Source organism: Prionailurus viverrinus, chromosome C1 (assembly GCF_022837055.1).
Source record: "Prionailurus viverrinus isolate Anna chromosome C1, UM_Priviv_1.0, whole genome shotgun sequence".
NCBI lineage: Eukaryota > Metazoa > Chordata > Mammalia > Carnivora > Felidae > Prionailurus > Prionailurus viverrinus.
The window spans coordinates 17,876,043-17,897,474 of NC_062568.1; the positions used below are offsets into that span (position 1 = coordinate 17,876,043).

The following is a 21,432-nucleotide window of genomic DNA, read 5'->3' on the forward strand; positions in this document are numbered from 1 at the left end:
AGAAAAGGCCTTCGACAAAATCCAGCACCCTTTCTTAATAAAAACCCTTGAGAAAGTCGGGATAGAGGGAACATACTTAAAGATCATAAAAGCCATTTATGAAGAGCCCACAGCTAACATCATCCTCAACGGGGAAAAACTGAGAGCTTTTTCCCTGAGATCAGGAACACGACAAGGATGCCCACTCTCACCGCTGCTGTTTAACATAGTGCTGGAAGTTCTAGCATCAGCAATCAGACAACAAAAGGAAATCAAAGGCATCAAAATTGGCAAATATGAAGTCAAGCTTTCGCTTTTTGCAGATGACATGATATTATACATGGAAAATCCGATAGACTCCACCAAAAGTCTGCTAGAACTGATACAGGAATTCAGCAAAGTTGCAGGATACAAAATCAATGTACAGAAATCAGTTGCATTCTTATACACTAACAATGAAGCAACAGACAGACAAATAAAGAAACTGATCCCATTCACAATTGCACCAAGAAGCATAAAATACCTAGGAATAAATCTAACCAAAGATGTAAAGGATCTGTATGCTGAAAACTATAGAAAGCTTATGAAGGAAATTGAAGAAGATTTAAAGAAATGGAAAGACATTCCCTGCTCATGGATTGGAAGAAAAAATATTGTCAAAATGTCAATACTACCCAAAGCTATCTACACATTCAATGCAATCCCAATCAAAATTGCACCAGCATTCTTCTCGAAACTAGAACAAGCAATCCTAAAATTCATATGGAACCACAAAAGGCCCCGAATAGCCAAAGGAATTTTGAAGAAGAAGACCAAAGCAGGAGGCATCACAATCCCACTTTAGCCTCTACTACAAAGCTGTCATCATCAAGACAGCATGGTATTGGCACCAAAACAGACACATAGACCAATGGAATAGAATAGAAACCCCAGAACTAGACCCACAAACGTATGGCCAACTCATCTTTGACAAAGCAGGAAAGAACATCCAATGGAAAAAAGACAGCCTCTTTAACAAATGGTGCTGGGAGAACTGGACAGCAACATGCAGAAGGTTGAAACTAGACCACTTTCTCACACCATTCACAAAAATAAACTCAAAATGGATAAAGGACCTAAATGTGAGACAGGAAACCATCAAAACCTTAGAGGAGAAAGCAGGAAAAGACCTCTCTGACCTCAGCCGTAGCAATCTCTTACTCGACACATCCCCAAAGGCAAGGGAATTAAAAGCAAAAGTGAATTACTGGGACCTTATGAAGATAAAAAGCTTCTGCACAGCCAAGGAAACAACCAACAAAACTAAAAGGCAACCAACGGAATGGGAAAAGATATTCGCAAATGACATATCGGACAAAGGGCTAGTATCCAAAATCTATAAAGAGCTCACCAAACTCCACACCCGAAAAACAAATAACCCAGTGAAGAAATGGGCAGAAAACATGAATAGACACTTCTCTAAAGAAGACATCCGGATGGCCAACAGGCACATGAAAAGATGTTCAGCGTCGCTCCTTATCAGGGAAATACAAATCAAAACCACACTCAGGTATCACCTCACGCCAGTCAGAGTGGCCAAAATGAACAAATCAGGAGACTATAGATGCTGGCGAGGATGTGGAGAAACGGGAACCCTCTTGCACTGTTGGTGGGAATGCAAACCGGTGCAGCCACTCTGGAAAGCAGTGTGGAGGTTCCTCAGGAAATTCAAAATAGACCTACCCTATGACCCAGCAATAGCACTGCTAGGAATTTATCCAAGGGATACAGGAGCACTGATGCATAGGGCCACTTGTACCCCAATGTTCATAGCAGCACTCTCAACAATAGCCAAATTATGGAAAGAGCCTAAATGTCCATCAACTGATGAATGGATAAAGAAATTGTGGTTTATATACACAATGGAATATTACGTGGCAATGAGAAAAAATGAAATATGGCCTTTTGTAGCAACGTGGATGGAACTGGAGAGTGTGATGCTAAGTGAAATAAGCCATACAGAGAAAGACAGATACCATATGGTTTCACTCTTACGTGGATCCTGAGAAACTTAACAGGAACCCATGGGGGAGGGGAAGGAAAAAAAAAAAAAAAGAGGTTAGAATGGGAGAGAGCCAAAGCATAAGAGACTGTTAAAAACTGAGAACAAACTGAGGGTTGATGGGGGGGGTGGGAGGGAGGAGAGGGTGGGTGATGGGTATTGAGGAGGGCACCTTTTGGGATGAGCACTGGGTGTTGTATGGAAACCAATTTGTCAATAAATTTCATTAAAAAAAAAAAAGAAAGTTAGAAATTGCCAAAAAAAAAAAAAATAGTGGTTTCTTCCTTTCTTAAAAGCCATCTACCAGCCCTGAGTAGCCCCTAGCAGTAACCAGCCTAGTTACAATCACACCCCTGGAAGAGCCTCAGCTGCCCCAGCTGGCCCCAGTGAGGCGGAGACCCAGCTACCACCTGCTCTCAGGGCTGCCCACACAAAGCCCAGAACCATGGACAGTGCAGCCGAGGCCAGAGCAGCCTCACATCTGCTGTGCCTGCTATAGGGGACAAGATGGTCACCACAATAAAGGTTTGGGGAACAGTAAAATGGTTCAATGTAAGAAACAGCTATCAATACAAATGACGAGAAGGAAGAAGTATTTGTGCATCAGACTGCCATAAAGAAGAATGACACCAGGAAGTGTGTTCTCAGTGTAGGAGATGGAGAGACTATGGCGTTTGACATTGCTCAAGGTTAAAGGATGTGGAAGCAGCAAATGTGACAGGCTCTGGTGAAGCTCCAGTGCAAGGCAGTAAGTATGCAGCAGACAATAACCATTACAAAGGCTCTCCACATGGCAGAGGTCCCCCACATAATTCCCAACAGAATTACCAGAATAATGAGAGTGGGGAAAGGAGTGGGATTGGAAGCTCCTGAAGGCCAGGTTCAACAGCGCTGGCCCTACTGCAGATGTTTTCCACCTTGCTTCAGGCAGAGACCTCATGGGCTTGGACCACAATCTTCCAACACTCCTGTTCAGGGAGAAATGATGGAAGGTGCTAACAACCAGGGTGCAAGAGAACAAGATACGCCAGTGAGATAGAATATGCTCAGGATTATAGACCGTGATTCCCAAAGGGTCCTCCTTGGATGCCTGGGTGACTCAGTCAGTTAAACCAAAGGATCCTCCTTGCCAAAGACAACCTAGGCAGGACAGCAATGAAGAAGATAAAGAAAATCAAGGAGAGGAGATCCAAGGTCAGCAGCCACCTCAACGCTGGTACCACTGCAACTTCAATTACCTACAAAGATGCTCAGAAAACCCTAAACCACAGGATAGCAAAGAGACAACATAGCCAGTCCATCAGGTAAGAATTTGTCTGCCCCTGAGGATTATCATCTATACTATCATCAGGTTTAGTCATCTAACAGGAAGAAATGAAATTTTAGCAATAAGAAATGAACACAAGATTTGAGTTGAAGACCTCAAGTGCTTGCTTTTTGCCCATTGAGCAGATAAATAGAACTATCTGCATTATCTATGCATTTTTATTATTTTTACCTAAAGATGTCTTCTTTAAACCTGTTTTTTTTCTCAACACACTTTTAACAGTTTTTAAATTGTTTCATATATGCTCAAGTTTAGATTTTTAAGAACCTCATTTTTAATTTGTAATCAAAGTTTACAATTTGAGTTTTTAAAAAAAGTCAACAAACATCAAACACCTGTGAATAAAAGTCTGAAAAAAGGCCATCTATCAAGTTGTCCAGGGCTGGTAGTGACTTCAGAGAATCTCAGTAAGCAACTAGAATTGATTGGGAAAAACTATAGCTTGGTATCAGAAAGTAAAAGTAAATGGTGCTGTGTGAAATGAAATGACTAAGGTGATATTTACAGAATTTCTCAAATTTATTTATTAGAGATTACAGAGCATTGTTTCTAGAATTTTCTAGTGATTAATAAATTAAAAATTATACAAATGTAAGGATTGTTATTATTTACTTGATAGTAAATTATTTTAAAGAAATTAGAAAACATCAAGAAAATGTTGACATGAGATGGAAGCCACAGAGAAGACAAGACTCTGAGGTAGTGATTCAAAAAATACATCTGGTCAAAAAATAGGACAATAATATGTCATAATTCTTACTCTACATTGAATTAGGGAGTAACAGAGAAGTATAATAGTTGTTTATGTTCAGATAAGCAGTATATATATCCATAACTTTGATTTATTGTAAATAAAATAAGGTAACCTATATGGACATATGTATATGTGTATCACATGGAGATACCTCTATCTCCATCTACATAGTATATCTCAGCATTATACATATATAAAATATCTCCATTGTCCTCTAATTTTCAAATGGCCTGAATAAAAATCTCAGTTCTGCCTCTAATACCATGGATAACATCAATTACCTAAGCCACTAGGCCACTGAATTATTTCTTCAGCTGAATGAAACTCCAGGTATGAAATCTGCAATGTATACGAACACAGACCAGTGCTGCAACCATGATTCTTTGGTTCTAACTCCATAGTCTAAATGACTAGGATACACTTCTCACTTCCATTACACTACTTTTCCTCTAGTTATCCATTCAATACCTAATATTTTAGAAAACAGAAAAATATAAAAATGAAAAGTCACATCATATTTCTGAAAGGAAAGAATGAAAGCACCTGGTCTACAGCACATTAACTCCTACCTTGGTATGTTTGGGTTGCTATAGCAAAGCACCACAGACTGGGTAGCTTATAAATAACAGATATTTATTTCTCAAAGTTGTAGAGGCTGGGAGTCTGAGATCAGGGGCCAGCATGGTTTGGTAAAGACCTTTTTTTGGCCCTCAAACTTTCTGTTGTATCTTCACATGATAGAAGAGGCCAGGGAGCATTGTAAGGTCTTTTATGAGATCTTTTGTAAGAGCACTAATCCCAAGTGTGAGGGTTCCACCCCTAAGACCTAATTCATCTCCAAAAGGCCCCATCTAATAATACTATCACTTCTGGGGTTAGAATTTCAAAATATGAATCTTAGAGCAATACAAATATTCAGGTCATAGCATTTCCTTTATGGAGTTGAGTGCTCCTAGGGAAAAGAATGTTGGTCAGTGACCCAATTCAACTTCCTTGTTAACTGAACATTTGGATATACAAACTATTGATATTTTCTAGGAAGAAGAAAATTCATCTGTAAAATGTACTTCACAGGATGTTCTAGGTAAGGGTCAACTATAGAACCCAGGATCCATGAGGCTTAGCTCCCTGGAAAATGTGATGTCAATGATACAAGTATTGGAGCTATTAAATGGAGGTGTTTCATAATTTAAATGTTTCTAGGGCATGAGGTTATCTCAAGATCTCTATTCAGTAACCTTATCTACAATTCTTGGCTAGAAATACATGTCTAATGTGTTTATACAGGACCTGGGTAGCTGCCTTTGGTATGTCAGACCCCCTCTCTCTACTTTGAGCTTTTATTCATATTATTTAGTAAAACTTAATACCAGGTAAGATCTCTGATTCTTGTTAAATCTGATTTAAAAATCCATTCTTTTATGTTAGCTGACTATCCTCAAGAGATTTTTCTGTTAACAAGTATACATTTTAAGACATTTTTTTAAACACACTATATTAAAAAGTAAAAACAGGCTGCATTTCATCATAACTGCCCTATAACAAAAGTGGATATGAAGGCCCTTTTTACTGCTGAACACTTTGATGGAATAAGAAATTTAGAGGAGAAACTTAGAAGTCCTGAATCTACATACTGAAGGAGCTCACTGCATAACAGTGAAAATTGATTAGTAATGATCAATTCAAAGTGATATCATAGTAAAAATACAAAATTTTATAATTTTACTAAATAAAAAAAGATAACTCTGTGGACTCCAGCCAGTAATTAATAGGTAAACAGGTGGATAACAAAAGCAAGATAATTAGTTGGCATCAGAATTCTAAAAAAACTACATACAAAATAACGTACCAGTAGAATAGCATTTTAAAATAATACAGGGAAAGAAAATGTGAACCATGGATTTTATAGTCAGCTAAGTTTTCATTCAAGGATCAACAGTGAAAAGTAGTTTTATATTCTCAAATCCAATTAAGAGATGAATGGGGACACTTCAGCAATAAGAATACTGGTGAGCTTTTAATATATTTAATTGTAGATTTAACACTAAAAACTGAGGTGAAGGTGAAATAATAATGTCTTATGATATATGCTACATTGTATGTGTTGTATGTTCTGACAGAGTAGAAACAATGCAACTAAAAATGAGATGAGAAGGGAGAAGGAAGAGGGAAGTTACTGTTGTGTAGGCAATAGGTTGGAGTTAAAAGCATGTCATCAAAACCACAAATAACATCGCAACATGTTAAAAAAAAAAGCAGGGAAATTTAAAAATTTTATTTTTTTTTCAACGTTTACTTATTTTTTTGGGACAGAGACAGAGCATGAACGGGGGAGGGGCAGAGAGAGAGGGAGACACAGAATCGGAAACAGGCTCCAGGCTCTGAGCCATCAGCCCAGAGCCTGACGCGGGGCTTGAACTCACGGACCGCGAGATCGTGACCTGGCTGAAGTCGGACGCTTAACCGACTGCGCCACCCAGGCGCCCCTAAAAATTTTAAAAATAAGTAAAAAGCCTACAGAACAAAAATACAGTCTTTCCTAAACACCAAAATAAATATTTTTTAATAAAAAGAGCCCCCAAACCACTTCACATACCACAAGTATAGAAAATACAATATACATAGTAGTTATTATATAAAATAATGAAAGAGTTACAATAAAACATTTCACATATGAATAAATGCGAATGAATCGCTTAACTCATCTATTAAAAGGAAATGATTTTCAATTTGGCTGACAAAGCAAAACCCAAATATATTCTGTATACAAGACATACACTTAAAATAATTCAGAAAGGCTAAATATAAAGACATGGGCAAAGAAATACCTGGCTTCTAGAAAGAATAATAAAGCAAAGCCAATACTAATATCAAATAAAATAAACTTTGCTCTGTGTTAAATGTGGGAATTATTGTTTTTAATGCTAAAAGCCTCAGTTCACAGTAAAGTTCTAACAATTGTGAATATCTATGTACCAAAATAACACAGCAACGCCTTTGTAAGCAAAAACAACAAGAGATATAAAAAGACATAGAAAAAAAATATTAACTTTAGGAAATGTTAATACATCAGAATTAGTGTGAGATAAATCAAGTAGACACAAGGACAGGATACAGAAGTCCTAGAGAACCTAACCAGTAAGGTAGATATTATGTTTATACAGAAATTTACACCCAGGAAAATAGTGATTGTACCTTCTCAGGCACTCATGGGACAACCATAAAATCTGATCATATATTAAGTCACAAAAATAAACTTCATAATTAAAATTTGTACACAGTAAAGTTCTAATACATAAAAAAACTAAAAATTACTTAAAATTTTTAAAAAGATTAAAAGGTCATTTTAACTAGAAAAACCAAAAAGTGTTTATTAAACAATTCTTGAGTGAATGTGGAAATACAAGATAAAATCAAAGGACATATTAGAAAGAATAAAAATGAAAACACTAAGACACATACATGTACATCTGTGTATGTGTGCTATATATACATGAGGCATGAAGAAGCAATCAAAAAAATTATATAGTCTTAAACACTATCCAAGAATATGCCTGAATTAGTTAATTAATTAAATCCTCTGCTTAAAAATATAGAGCTATAAATTATAAAAGAAACTAAACCAACAGAAAACACAAAGAAGGTAAATAGAATTTAATCAGTTCTGACTTTTAGAATGTTAATGTTTAAGAGACTCAAAAAAAGAAGAAAGAAAATAAATAAAACAAATAAGAAAGGGTAGAAAATCCTACAACTGAACACAAACAGAAATAAATGACCCAACATATTTCAAATAAATAACATTTGAATAAGTAACACCAACTAATGGGAGATGGGGGGACATCTAACTCCAAAAACTGTTAAACACGGTAGTAGTTGGGTTGTATGCCTTCAGGCTAAAGAAAAAAAGAACTCTAAACAAATATTGAATACTAATTAGTATGCTTTCTTTCCATCAAGGCCTGGGTTAGTAATAGTGAAACTATTTTCTGTACATTATAAGATTGAGCATATAAGTAAATATATTATAAATATGGGGATTATATTTGTCATTGGTAGAGAGAAGAGTTTTAAACATGGAAAATGAGGAAAATAGAATGAATTCTATCATTGAATTGGAACTAGAGGTATCAGTGTGAATCCATAGTTTTTAATACGGCTAGTTAGCTGTATAGATGGATACAGGTAGGGGTGTGTGTGTGTGTGTGTGTGTGTGCGCGTGCATATATCCATCTTCATAGCTATTTCTAGCTCTGTTTTCTGAAAAGGATAAGGAGCAATTATCCCCTAGTAGTAGAGCAAGTAGAACAAGTAGAACCCAGATCTTGATCTCTAATAAAATCTCCATTAAAAGGAACTGGGACTTCTAGAAAAAAAGGCTGATTCCAATGTTCCAACAAAAAAAGTACAAGATGAGCCTGAAATCTCTTGTGCTAGAAGTGAGGGAGGTGTCTTTTAGAGAAGAATGTGGACATGTCAAAAGGGCACTGTGGCCACCATGAAGGAGCTTTCATTATCCAAGAATGGAAAAATTTTAGTATTAAACTAAGGACATAAAAATTATAACTTACTGAATAAAATAGAAATACATGAATTCACTTTGATATAAATTTGAAAAACAGGGAAGAAGGGAAAATTCTTCCTTTTAGTAGAAACCCAACTGATAAATGAAGAACTAGATGGAATTAGGAAATCACCATCAATAACCATCATAATAATAATTACTAAAAGTGAGAATTATCAGTGGATGCTAAAATGAGTAGATGAATTTTTTAGAAGGCACAGAATATTTTCAGTCTCAAAGTAACAAAATATTTATTAATTAAAAAGTGAAATAAACAACTCTATAGTAGATTTAGCAGAGTCCAATGATGAAATCAACATCACCAGTGATGATACATATATATATATATATATATATATATATACACACACACACACACACACACACACACACACACACACACAACAACATGTGCCTCCTGATATAATTCCCTGAAAAGATCATTACTTCTGATGTATTCCTTTTAAAGCTTCATAAGGTGAATGTAATCAAAAAGAAATACCAAACAAACCCAAACTGAGGGACATTCTATGAAAACTGGCTTGTACTGTTTTAAAATGTCAATACTATGAGACACAAAAAAAGAATGAGGAACTATTCCAGATGAAAGGGAACTAAAAGTACAACTGAATGAAAACACATGATCCTAAGTTTCCTTTTGTTATATAGGCATTACTGGGGCAGTTGGACAAAAGGTCTGTAGATTAGATAATTGCATCAATGTCAACTTACTGATGTGGATAATTTTCCTACAGTTGTTTAAGAAAATACCCATGCTGGGGCACCTGAGTGGCTCAGTTAGTTAAGTGTCCGACTTCGGGTCAGGTCATGATCTCATGGTTTGTGGGTTCAAGTCCTACATCGGACTCTGTGCTGACAGCTCGGAGCCTGCTTCAGATTCTGTATCTCCCTTTCTTTCTGCCCTCCTCCTGCTCATGCTCTGTCCCTCTCTGTCTCTAAAAATAAATAAACATTAAAAAAATTTAAAAAAAAGAAAATATCCCATGCTTTTAGGTATTTGAACTATTTGTGGGTAAAAGGATATTATGCTTATTATTAATTCCCAAATGTTTTGGAAAACCATATATGCATATGTATATTCAGAAAGAGGTAAAAAGATAAAGCAAATACAGTACAAATGTTGACACTTAGGGAACCTGAAGTGTATATTGTATTATTCTTGTAAATTTCAGTAGGACTGAAACTATGTTTAAATGAATGAAACACTAAATACATGAATGGATGAATAAATAAAACCTTTTCATCATGCCCACTACTTCCATCTTATTTCAAGTCTACCAAAGTCTTAGCCTGGATTATTGTTTCTCTACCCCCTTTCAGTCTATTCTCAACAGGATAGCCAGTGTAATCCTCTGAAAGTATAAATCAGATCATGTCACTGCTCTGCATATAGCTTTACTGAGGACCCTGGCCCTTTTCACAGGGCACTGAAATAACTTGTCCACATATCTTTTCAACCACTAAACTATAAATTCCATAAGAAAAGTACTGTATTTTATTTATGCTTGCCTCATTTCCCCCTACACACCCATCCGAGGACTGACACTCCATAAATGTTTATTTTGTGAAATGAATCTATTTAACTCCAATTATGGGGAAAACACATGATCATGCAATTGCTACAATTTTCACTTACTTTACAAGTTTATTAGATGTTTTATAATATTACCTTAATTTGATTCACGCTGCTTTGATCAAACTTATTTCACTCTTCTTATTGCAGGAAAATGATACAGGGCTTCTGACTTTAGAGTTCCACTTAGAGTCTTTCTCTGCTGCCTGATCTATTTGAAAGTCTTTTCATGGCACAGAAATGTTCTCCCTGTTGACAATTTCTCCAATCTTTAAATAAGTAGTTTCTGATTCTTTGTATAAAAGAAAAAGGGTGTCCTGTGTAATGGATATTTCCGTTCTTAAGGCTTAGATTATTCCAGGAGAAGAGAAGAAAAGGACCATAGAATATTTGTCTATTCATTGTCTTTGTATCTCAACTTTCCCAAACCAGAAACCCTTCCTATACTTTCAAAGTACCTTAACATAAAAAAAAACATTATAAACTTAAGGATTTTATTTTTGTCTTTTCTAAATTCCTTGTTTTCTTATAATTTTAGGATTTGATATCCCTAGATTTTGTCAAACTGTGAATCTAGTTGTATCTTCCAGATGACTGGGGCACTTTAAATTCTCCCTAGCTTTGCTCTAGATGATAGAAACACATCGTCCTCTGGCAAAGTCTCCCTTTTTTTCTCTAAACTGGCCCAGGCTCCAAGCAGCTGTTTTCCTGCTTCTCTTTTACTGATACAAGTGATCATTATATCTCCTCAGTATGCCCATAAATTTTCAGCTCCCTATTATTCATTCTGCATTTCATGGCTGTGTTCACTTGTAACTATTGACAAAAATGATTAATTATGGAAGTAGCAACAGATTCACCATTTGCAAAATATATGCTATCACTAACGATGCATTTGGTATGGGAACATAAAGAACTAACTCTTGAAGATTCTGTTTCTTTAATGCTGGACAAAGTGAGACACATAAGTCCCACTTAGACTCAAGCCAAGAGGGGTAGAATAAAGCCAAAAGAGCCACTCTTCCTCCTTGCTTAATTTCTGTGGAATATTCCTGGATCTTTTGCCTTGTCCATCAGACAAGAGCAACTTGATTAAAGGTTTCTACTTGGCTTAGTGTGGGTCCCCCACTAAACACACCCTGAGAGAAATACTTTGAAGGTCACCTATTTAGGTTGTGCACCCAGAAAGCACACACAAGGGAATGGGAAAAGTGAAACAAAGAAGAGAGAAGGCAGTAAAGGGTGTGTTATGGCTGCACTGTGAGCAGCTCGGACTAGGACCCTGAGGTCCCACTAAGGACCCAAGAGGAACCATATAAAACATGCTTCAGAATTGTCCCATAGGGGGACAGGGACACTAAGCTATTTATCCACTGACTTCTATTTGTCCCCAAGGACATGAACTTGAGCCTAGTAAACTGTGGCATCTAAGAAAAACCCTCAGAGAAGGAAACCTCAGAGATATGAAGATGGAACCCTTGAGGTAGGAATTTGATAATGGCCCTGGGAACTGTCCAGCAAGGCAGGTGAATAAGAGGTTATGGGGCAAGACATCAATGGCATCTGCTACAGTTTCCTAGCATTATTTTAGAGGCTGACCCAGTATAAATGCATCACCTCTGAACACAGAGCTGTTCAGTGAACACTTGTAGAATCAAATTCACTTGAAAAGTATAAATCATTTATAGAAATCTTTGTGTTTTTTAGTAGTGATTTTAGACTTCAAATTCATAGCCATGACAGTATAAAACCAGCACTTTATATAATACATATAAAAGAATACACAAATTGATAAAGGTTATTTGCAAGGTCAACCTATAATTCCAAAACAATGAATAAAAATAAATGTGTTAAAATTATGTTTTTCTTTTATTTTTTCCTTTCTGAGTGACTAATTTGTTTCCTCTTTGAAGGTTTGGATTAGCAGGAAAAGGCTAGGAGTCAAGTATGAGTGAGTCTTTTTTGTGGAGTTTTTCCACATGTTCCAAGCTCCTGTTCATTTTCTCATTCTTTTTCTTTTTATGTATGTGTATGGGTGTATTTTCTTCTTTTTTCTTAACCACATCCTCCGTCCTGCTGTTATTCTAGTCCAAGCTGCTGCCATCTTTTGTAGGTGAAGTACAATGGCCACACATGATTTTTTTGTATCTATCATTGCTTTTCCTTTTAGACTCAAAACTAAAGAGTTAGAGAGTTTGCTCAAAACTTTCTAATAACTTCCAGTTTCACCCTAAATAAGGACTAAAGTCACCAAAATTACCTACAAGGTTACATAACTTGCCTTCACTCTTCCTACTCACCAGCACCTCTCTGGCCTCATTTCATATTTTCAAACTGCTGTTCCCTTCACTCATCCACCCCAGTTACTCCCTGCTTGTTTCTCAAACCCACACTGGACATGCTCCCACCCTAGGGTTCTTGTACTTTTGAGTTTTTTTCCTTTAGAATACTCTTCCCCCAGATATCTATAGGGCTCATTCCCTGTCTTATTTAGGACTGTTCAAATTATATCTTAATGCTATTGCAATATCCCTCTTCCCCACCAGTGAAAGACTTCTTACTATACTTCTCTGATATTTTTTTCATCTATAACATGTATCATCATCTAATATACTACTCTTTTCATTTATTTTTTTATCTGCCTCTCTCCAAAAATCTCCCCCTAGCCTAGATTTTTATGTTTTGTTTTATATTTTAATTAATATATCTATAGAACTTAGAATAGTGCTTGCTGTATATTAGGCATTCAATACTTACATGTTGATTGATCACATTACATTCAATACTAGACAGTTGGGTGTTTATATCTATACATATGATTTTTTTTAAGAGCAAAATTCCTTTTCACATATAACATAGAAATAGTAAAATTATTTAGGATCCCAGAACAAGTTATTTCAATTTCACTGCATCAGAGATAAAGAGGATTCTTACTGAATAATACTGTTTAATATATATTAAAATTTTGTCAAATTCACATTAAATTAAAATCTTGGTTTGAGGCACTGAAATTATAATTCAATATTAAGATATATGTAGTATCCACAAAGATGCAGAAAGAGACTAAAGTATGAAAACACATTAAGAAATACTAATGAACAACCTAATGCCTGTTTGCTAAGCTGGGAATCCTATTCAAGCTTTAGCACATATCAGTCTGCAGCTTTGCATCATGGAATAGTGAGTGACCAGGAAAAGGCAAAGAATATATTTCCTACATTCCTCACCATTTTCCCAGTGACCCTTAGTCCTACAGTCTCTATGAACTAAGACATTAATAGAAGTGTGGTTCAAATCCCATGAGCCAATGCAAGATGTACAATGCATATGCATGACTTCTGCTTTGGCAATTCTATGTTGTATTCCTCACAAAGTCATCATCATTTTCTATAATCAGGTACTATAAACTCCAAAGAATAAATACAGAAAATATGGGGGAAGACATGCCCTGTTGAGTGTAATCTGAGAACTGAAGTACAATAGTGTGCTAGTTCCCTCTATCTCAGACCATTATCTAACCATGGACAGATGCCACAAATCCCAGAAAATATCTGGGAAGAAAGTAGGGAAACTGGAGGGTGATATTACAATATAGGTATGTGTATATACGTATGTGTGTGCGTGTATGTGTGTGTGTGTGTGTGTGTATGTGTGCATAATACTAAATATATTTACATATATTTACTGTATATAAGGATATACAATATGATGTATAATTACATATTATGCTGCATATAATATATAATACTTAGTTTACTGAAGAACACAGTTAATCATTAATTGTACCATTAAGAGAATCACAAAAAATTCCAAGAAGCACTAATTTCCCAAGACAAAGAAAGGAAAATAGAAATAACTGAAATTTAGCCAAAAAATTAACTATTTTAACTATTTTGAATTTAAAACAAAGAAACCAGTTAGCCAAACTAAATTTTAAAAAATTGTCCAAAATTCTATGCCAGATAATTTAAACATCCAGTATATGGAGAAATTAATGTCAATGGTAGCCTATATATCAGATATGCTTACTAAATATATAAAACATTTCAATTGTCTTAATAGTTATATAATTACATATTAAAACATTGACAAGAGAACTTTAACCTATCTAATTACTAAAATCAAAGTGACAAGAGCTAGGCACTCATCGAGTGTTGGAGGGAATACATAAATAGCTATGGTTAACATTTTATATAGAGTCTTTGTCAATATGATTTAAATGGTTTTTAAAAATGTAGATTACAACACATATAAATATATATCAATGAAATAAGATGATGAGTGTGAAAAAAAGGCACCTGCATGGATGTTTTCTGAGCCTCGCTTAGAGTTCCAAATACTTAAAAAATAATCCAGGGGCGCCTGGGTGGCTCAGTCGGTTAAGCATCCGACTTCGGCTCAGGTCATGATCTCACGGTCAGTGAGTTCGAGCCCCACGTTGGGCTCTGTGCTAACAGCTTAGAGCCTGGAGCCTATTTCAGATTCTGTGTCTCCCTCTCTCTCTGACCCTCCCCCGTTCATGCTCTGTCTCTCCCTGTCTCAAAAATAAATAAAACGTTAAAAAAATTTTTTTTAAAAAAGAAATAATCCAAATAACCATTTGTACGAGATTTTCCAAGCAAACAGTGATACATCTATTTAAATAATTATAATGTATCCATGATACATCAATAATGATAATGAGAATATATACATATTTATATTTGAAATATTCAAGATACATTACCAAGTGAAGACAAATTAGCTTATGCATTACTAGGTATAGTACAATCCTGCTATTATGACTATAGGAATTTTACTTTAAACAATATCTATAGAATGCAGAACATCTTTTTTATCTTTAGTTATCTTTAGGGTTTTTTGTAGTATTTTTGAAAAGTCCACACTTTCTATCTTGAACAATATTCTACTTGTGTAATATAGAAATAAAAAAAGATTTAAAAGCAAGAACTGATTGAACGGTGGCATAACCCCTCCTTGAAGTAGATGGAACTTTAACCAGATATCCAAACTCCAAAGATATTCAGCATTTAGAAAGGCAGGGATTTGGGAATCAGCAACAAGAGACCAAATGGGAAATAAAGGAAAAGAGAGAGAGAGAGAGAGAGAGAGAGAGAGAGAGAGAATGAGAATGAGGCTGATTGCTTTAAGAACACTGAGGGAGACTTCCCTTTTAGAATCAAGAATTTATGTTGTATACTACACAGTTAGGGTCTGTTTCATAGCTCTATATTCTCTTTCATTGACTGTGTTATCAATTTTTGTTCAGTTTTATAGTAACTTTTAAAAATTTATTTACTTTGAGAGAGGGCGAGCATAAGTGGGGAAGGGGCAGAGAGAGAGAGTGGGAGAGAGAGAATCCCAAGCAGCTCCACACTGTCAATGCAGAGCCCAACGTGGGGATTGAACTCTCTCACCATGAGATCACGACCTGAGCTGAAACCAAAGTCAGACGCTTAATTGACTGAGCTACCCAGGTGTCCCAATAATAATATTTAATTACAGTTTAATGCCTGGTAATCTACTTCTCCTTACCAATCTTTCTTGATATTATTTTCTCAGTTTTATCAATTGTTCTTCTAGATATAAAAGCATCACTTTGTCAATTTCCCAAAATAGTCAAAGCAAAAACATTATCAGGATCTTCCTTAGAATTTCATTAAAGTTATACATTACTTTATAAAGAAGTTAAGTGATATTTTTGTCTATTTTGATTAAAATACCTGGAATATCTTTACACGTATGTCAACGGTTATTTACCTCTCATTATTATGTAGTTTTATTATTATATATTACAAAATTTTGTTTATAGAGCATATTTTTTGTTTAAGTGGTGAATTTGCATTTTCAACTTTTGTTTTTGTTCTGCCAGCAGAGAGGAAACCTACTGATTTTTTTCATTTAATTGTATTGGTCTACCTTTATGACATTTTAATTGTTCTACAACTCTGAGTTGTTTCTTGGTTCTTCAAGATTCCTAAATAGGTTATTGGAAATAATTATCTTTTCATCTCTCCCTCTGTATACATATTTTTTCTATGTTACTGAAATGCTAAAATAATAAATAATAGTGAGGCAAAGGCAAAAACAGATTTCAGTACGGTTTGTTACTGACTTTCCCAAAAAATCAGGTTTTAGATCAACAAATTCTATTTCCCCCCCATTAAATTATTTTTAATCTTTATTATTTTCTATTTGCTATTTTAGTTACTTTCATTGTATTATTACTAATATTGTAAAGTGACTTTATTTTTAGTTTTTTTTAAAACAACAATAAAATTATTTAACACTATGACTTTCTCCTAAGTATATTTTTTGTTGTTGCTGATAAATTGTATCATAAGGCAAACTCCTTATTGTAATTTTAAGACTCGGTTACTCTTTGGCCCATAAGTAATTTAGGATGAACATGCACACATATACGTGTTTAAGTATTAAGTGTTTTTCTTTGGTTTACAGGTCTTCAAATGTACTATGGTTCCTGGGTTCCTTTTCATTGTTGATTTATTCTTTCTCATTACATTCATTCAATATCTAATAAACCATCTTTATTGGTTATTTGGGTTTGATGTGTGTATTATTTAGGGTTCATGAATGTAAGCAAAAGAGATTTATTGTGCTAACTACTACCCCCTCATTCCCTCAAAAGAGAGGAACTTAAAAAGTTTATAAAAAAAAAATAAATACATACACACATACATACATACATACATACAAGAACTAAAGGAAACTAAGTAGCAGTAAACACTGCCAAATCCCTGAGAACATCTGGCTAAGACCCTTTCTCTGATAAATGTGGACTTTAAACCATACTTCAACAGGAAACAATTTCCTACTTGGTCCTCTGCCTTTGAATTATTCCCTCCAAATTCAAAGTTCTAGGTGGGCATGTCCATTTGCTAACTTCCCCAGAAACCACAAAAACAAACTAACCAATAAAAATGAACAACAACAAATAAACAAACAACAAACAAACGAACAAACAAAAGCAGACCTTTTCAGCTCTGCCTCATGCTAAATTTCATACATTGCTGGTTTTCCCCTGGAAAAGAATATTTCTTGGATGCTAGGCAGTCAAATAAACAACAAATGTCCATTTTATTATATCTTTTACAGAACCTTATAATTACATTTTGCGGCATGACTAAATTTGAAATGTTTTTGCTTTTAAGTATAGAACACATAAGTGCTACAAACTGATGTTTCTGATTTTACATCAGTGTATTCAGAATCCAGTTAAGCTGTATATGTGATGAGGAAAGAGGGGGTACACAAGATAAGGTATCTTCTTTTTCAGTGTTTATTCCCCTATACTCAAAGTCTTGAGTATAATTAATGGTCAAAAATGATTATCTGGAATGTTCATGATTATCCATTAGAAATGTTACTTTAATTAACTGTTAATAATTTTCTGGTGCTGTAGAGCTGCATAACAAGAGGCGTAGTTTTGCCTTCCACTGATCATAACCACAGTAGGATGCCAGAAACACTTGCCAAAAAAATGCTGCATTTAATTTCTAGTTTCATCGATGGTACCTAAAAATTATAATTAACATGTAGTGCTACAATGAATTCAAAGTTAAGACTAACTTGAAGTACAGCCAAGCCATCACTATTGAAGCCTTAATGGGTTGAATGTATAAAAGAATAAATAACAAGTGACAAGATTATTCCTAAGTAATTTCTATATGTTGAATTGAAGTTGGGGGACTACAATCAAGATAGGTCGAATAAACACTACAAGGATTGTGGAATTACAAATTGATGCAATGAATTACAGTCACTGAGTTCATGAAAGTGACAGCAATAGACAAAACACTGGGTAAAGCAGTGTGCAATGGAATTGTTCAATTTCATTAAGTACCATTTAACCCATCAACCAAAGAGACAGAACTACAAATCATGAGAAGACTTGCCACTAGCATTCTCAGCTACCAATCAAGGGAAAAATAACTTCATTTTTGACTTCCAAATACATACTCCCAGTGCTAACACTTTGACTTAATTATTACTTCAATTTAAAAAGAAATTGTTGAACTTTACAGGTGTCAAATATCATGCCTTACAACATACAACTAGAAAGTGACAGAATCTGGATTCAAACTGCATTCTATCTGACTTCAAATTCTATATTTTCTCTAAACTGTACTCAAGCCAGAAAGGGTAGAGGCAATGCACTGGGATTTCCTTTTGGTCAAACATACTCTATGATTAAGGTGCCGTCAGTATTCTTATAGGATAACCCTCCCTCTTCAATGTAAATAGGTCTCCAAATTAATTTTTCCCAAGAGATCACACCTAGGTTCTATCACATCTAAAATTTATGATATTCATGCTTCCCTTTGATTTTAACTTCCTACCAATCATCTATCCATCTAATTTCATGGCAATTTGAGAAACTGTCATTCAAGAGAGAGAATGAAAAAAAAATCTGTTAAGTTTGGAATGTATTATATGATTTTAACTAGGTATTAAAATAGGGGCGCCTGGGTGGCGCAGTCGGTTAAGCGTCCGACTTCAGCCAGGTCACGATCTCGCGGTCCGTGAGTTCGAGCCCCGCGTCAGGCTCTGGGCTGATGGCTCGGAGCCTGGAGCCTGTTTCCGATTCTGTGTCTCCCTCTCTCTCTGCCCCTCCCTCGTTCATGCTCTGTCTCTCTCTGTCCCAAAAATAAATAAACATTGAAAAAAAAATTTAAAATAAATAATTATGTTTTAGCATATATTTATCTTTACTCTTCCCTAAGAACATATATTATGATAAAGGAGAAAAGATGATGAAGCTGAAATTTAGAGGGTTTTCATTTTATTTGGGACACTATCAAACTCAGTGTCATGGACAGATGCTTAAAAATGCCTTTCAATAATCAGGTTTTATTAATGTCATTAAATAAAATAGAGATGGCATGTAGCAGTAAAGAGACAAGACCTTTGATGCCAAAAGGAACAGGGTTGCAATCTTAAGATCACCACCATTATCTCTGAAAAATTTATTTAACATCACTGTTTTTTACTGTCTTCATCTATAATATGGTGAACATATTCTCCAACATTCAATATTGTTTGTGATGTTTAGATCATGTATCTAAAGTAACTGACAGAATATACTATTATTTTTCTTACAGCTATTATTAAAGAACATAAGAGGAACTGAATTGCCTATCCCTAAATTTCATACTCTCCTAGATGATAATTTCTCTACTAATAATATAAATACTTTCAAATTGATACAAATTACCCACTTAAGCAATGGAATAAAAATTGAGTAAGCATATGGGGAAAAGTTTTTGAGCTCATGTTATTTTTATTCAAAGGATAAGTTTTTAATACTTGGTATTAAATTGTTCTAGGATTGGTCCCTCCAATCCTAGAATTCAATCCAATCCATACAATTCAATAAAACAGAATGCAGAGAGGGGTGTCTTAACTATGATAAGAGTGAACTGTTATTGAGAATATTCAACTTTTTCTAAGCATTTGGTTAGACATTTTACTTATTATTCTGCCTACTTACAGCACAACTTTGTATCTTTATTAGATTAAATTTCAATGAACTACATGAAATATGGAGCTATTTTAAACCCATGCAGAACTGAAATAATTACATAAACCTAATGTATATGTATGCTTCAGTTAGAAATACACAGTAATTAATTGTTGTTTCCATTGATATTCAACATTTTTTTCAAAGCCTGGCTCCCATATACAAAAATAGTTTATCCACTGCTGGCCACTGTAATACTACTTACGTTAACTAAAAAGGATAAGAGGAAAAGCATGACATATTTGTGATATGTATGCAAAGATTTTATGTTCTGTATATGAGATATATAAAGAAATGCAGTATTTTATGAGTTAAATCACAATCTTTTAAGATCTTATTACATTAAATTAACTTATTTAATATGATTGTTTTATTGTGTATTAAAATATAAATTTTTAATTTTTAGAAAACAGTGGATTTTTCAGGCAAAATGCTTTTTCGCATAAAAAGAAAAACACATGATTAATGATTCCGCCCCTCTTATCTCCCTTCCTTTCATCGTCTATTGAGCACCTATTATGCCAACAATTGCAAAATTAGAGAAGAAAGATCCGAGTTACATGATAGGATAGATGTGAGTAGGCAAACAACTGTAACATATAACCTGCTATAAGAATCTAGAATATATTAAGTTCTTATACGTATCAGTCAATCTTCTACTTCATATGGTTTTTCATAACACCTTTATGTATTGGTATTTCTACTATCCACATTTCACAAATGAGAAAATTGAGGCACAAAGATTTTAGATAATTGTGGCCAAAGCCACACTGATAATAAGCAGCAGAATTTGGGTTTGAATCCAGTCAGAATGACTGTGTGGTCCTACTATGCTATACTGTCTGATAAAACTACAAGATATTTTAGGATGTAAGCCCATGATTCATTATATACAAAAACAATTAAGTACATTTATTTTCTCAAATGTATCTGCTTGTATCAAATTGCCTATATTTGAAAACTTCTGATTAGTTTATAAGGCCAATACATCAACTTCAGAAAATGAAAAATGCCTAGCATAATTTTAGCAAAAATGGCTCTGCATAACTGGTGGATGAATTTGAAAATCCAGTATCCAAATTGATAGCTACAGACCATTATACATGTTTTCCCTTAAGAGTTTTGTATCTGTGAGGCATTTGAAGCTCTAAGAGTTGCTAAATCTAAGCAATATATCTGACTTGTGAATCACTGAATTACTGTGTTAAGCCAATATTTTGGGAAATATGGGGATATTAAATCATCTTTTCTCACTGAAATGTCATTTTAACACTATTCTAATTTTCAGTGAGAACCAACAAAAATTAGAGGCCACAAAATAACAATATGGAGTTGAGGTTGGAGAATCAGCTAGTTTACTGATTCTGCTACCAACCAGTTGGCTGATCGTGGGCAACACATTTCACTGTTCTAAGCCTTTGTTTTCTTCAATTCCTAGTATAGACAATAATGGTAATTCCAGTCAGCATTACAGTGATGGCACATGGGACGTATCCAGTAAGTGTTAATCATAAAATCACCTTTTGAAATAATAAAGTTTGGTATAAAAGGCCAAAACTGTACTTATATATAGCAATTACTACATTATTTAAAAAAATTTTTTTTACATTTATTTATTCTTGAGAGACAGAG

The 21,432-nt window shown here is 34.6% G+C and overlaps 1 protein-coding gene and 1 pseudogene across 2 annotated transcripts in view; one reads left to right on the top strand and one right to left on the bottom strand.

Annotated features, from left to right (window-relative positions):
- LOC125172682 (Y-box-binding protein 1-like) overlaps positions 1–3,377 on the top strand; it is a 68,539-nt pseudogene extending 65,162 nt beyond the window's left edge.
- SPAG16 (sperm associated antigen 16) overlaps positions 1–21,432 on the bottom strand; it is a 1,004,778-nt gene that overhangs the window by 370,221 nt on the left and 613,125 nt on the right. The window lies entirely within an intron of this gene.